Genomic DNA, 2,914 nt, shown 5'->3' with positions numbered 1-2,914 from the left:
ATTTTGTCCAGTCAAATCCGTATTTCCGGTGGACTACTAGGACACACTCTCCCAAAACTAAAAATTTTCTGTGCCAAATCAAGGCAATAGACCTTTCCGGAGTGTCAATCAAACTTAACAACTGACCAATCCATTAAACAGGAGGACGCACATCTCGACGGGACATAAAAGGTTAAAACTCTGGCATCGACATTCTAGGCGCACGTGCGTCCCTACACGCTGAACGTCACAAAAATCATAGCAACCAGACCATAAGGTTATGTTCTCATACGGCAGCTAACGGTTAGCAGGATCCGGATCGTGCTAACCGTTAGCTGCCGTGCGTCCATGCGAGAAAATCCGATCCGGATACCAACAATATGATGATCGAATCACTGGCCAATAAGAAACTGGAAATTGTAAACGCGTACGTGTGATTGGTTGATGATAGAAACGCCCTCAACTTGCTAACCGATAGCGCTTGCTAACCGTTAGCGTATCAGGATACCGCTACGGTTAGCGCTAACCGATCGGGCGTTCTCACGCAGGTGCTAACGGTTAGCGCTAACGGTTAGCTCCCGATCCCGGATACTAGGGCTCTCGTGAGAACCAGGCTTAAACCGTCAGCGTACGTGACGATTTACCCACGCACGTGTTAGTTGCCTTGTTAGCCACGCGTCTTGCGGTGATTACAAAGACCTATGATATTTTGCACTAACATACTGAAGCATGTTCTTCATTTCAACATTAATTTTACCAAAATTGTGGTGAATTGTCGTTCATGAGACTCACTTCGCAGAAAAATTTAATGAATGTTCTATATATACTCAAATTGTTCGTTTTCGGCATCTTATGCCAACATTGTCAAAATGACAGATTAATGTTACATAAGAATATGAAATTTTATAAAATTCGTAAATTTTAAATTGCTATAACTTTTCATTTTCTTGGTCAATTTTCACAAATCAAATTGCAGTTTATAGAAGCATTTAACAAGCTCGCGGTCAAAAAAAAAAAAGCAGATGTAACAGACATTGCGAAGTACCCAAAATTAATAGAATATAAACTAACACCATAAAACGAATGGCACGCATAAACAAATAATTGACGGCTGTAACCGCAACTAGTATCGGATTTTCAATGCCATAGTAAAGATCAAAAGACTGTACGCACGCGCTATGTTCGAGAGCGGAGATGTGCGTCCTTCTGTTGAATTACCTATATACCTTGGCCAAATTGACGCTTCTATTTGTCACGCGTAAAATCGCGGAGAAGGCTTTCTTGTGTTATAAGAGACCTGCCACCACGAAATGAGAGTAAAGTCGCACGACGTATATTTGAGCTAAGTGCCAAAATACATAAAAACCTCATCCATGGTCGAAATTTTGTTTTCAGTCAAAACAGCTTTTAAAAGTATTTATTTATAACATACCGAAGTTTCCCGGCGAAAAAAAATCATCGGAAGCAAGACAATTTCGTGATTTTTCATAGACCATTATTTGGAAATCTGTCGGTTTCTTTACGTGTTCGAACACAAAATCCTTCAAAAACGAGCATTTTCAAGCCGCTCGTGCATCCTTTCTTTTCGTCTTTGACCCCAAGTGTTTGATATCGTTAGAAAGGTCACTTGTTCACGAACATTCTGACAGAATTTTTAATCGAATACAACTACAGAATCAACCAATTAAATCCATTTTCTCAGAAGGGTTTGGTTACTAAGGAGTACAACCAATGAACACTGAAGCGGTCTCCTCATTGGACAAACCCTACTATGACGCACTTCGATATACTACGCATGCTCAGTTTCAATGATTTTGCTTCTCGCGCATGCTCAATTTAAATGTTTGGCTTCTCGCGCATGCTCTGTTCCATTGTTTACGCGTTTCGTTCCATGCGGAATTCCATTGCGAATTGCAGTTCGGAGTATGATATTGAAAAATATCTATCGAATTTAAACTCAAACAAATCGCCTGGTCTTGACGATATTGATGCAAAATATTTAAAAATGAATTCAGATATATTAGCTATACCTCTAACTTATATGATTAACTTATCACTCACAACTGGAATTTTCCCGGAGAAGCTTAAACTTGCAAAAACTATACCAATTTTCAAAAGTGGAGCAAGGGATCACATGTGTAACTACAGGCCTATTTCTATATTGTCATGTATGTCAAAAATTTATGAACGAATTGTCTATGACCAAACGGTTTCTTTTTTAAATAAGTATAAAATCCTGAATGAAACACAATACGGCTTTAGAGAAGGACACTCTACAAATCACGCCCTCATTCAGACGATTGAGAAAATAACAACGGCAATTGACAACCAATTATTTGTTGTTGGAGTCTTTCTCGACCTATCTAAGGCGTTTGATTCGATAGATCACAAAGTTCTTCTACAAAAACTACCTTATTGTGGCATCAGAGGTCAAGTACTTAAATGGTTTTGTAGTTATTTAAGTGGAAGAGAACAATCTGTAGCTTTAGATAATATACAGTCTGAAAGAAAGTTGGTAAAGTATGGAGTTCCCCAGGAATCTATTTTGGGTCCATTGTTATTTTTACTATTTGTCAATGATATGCCTTCAGTATGTACCAAAACTCAATTAATAACATTTGCAGATGATACCAATGTTTTCTTAAAACATAGTAACATAAATGAAGCATTCGATATAATGAATGAGGAGTTAAAACGCTTAAATATGTGGTTTAAAGCAAACAAGCTTACTGTTAATACCAAAAAAAACTAAATTGATGGTGTTTAGTGGTAGAAAAACAATTATTAACACAGCGCATGTCGAACTCGTCATTGACCAAGACATTATTCAGAGAGTAGACAAAATTAAATTCCTTGGTATCACTCTTGATGAAAAAATTAATTTTTCTCAACATGTAAATGTTATTGCTAGTAAGGTGTCTGCAATTATTGGAGC

This window comes from Anneissia japonica, unplaced genomic scaffold, assembly GCF_011630105.1.
Source record: "Anneissia japonica isolate Jap-2015-1 unplaced genomic scaffold, ASM1163010v1 scaffold2266_len499427_cov150, whole genome shotgun sequence".
NCBI classification, from domain to species: domain Eukaryota; kingdom Metazoa; phylum Echinodermata; class Crinoidea; order Comatulida; family Comatulidae; genus Anneissia; species Anneissia japonica.
This window is presented reverse-complemented; position numbering follows the sequence as displayed.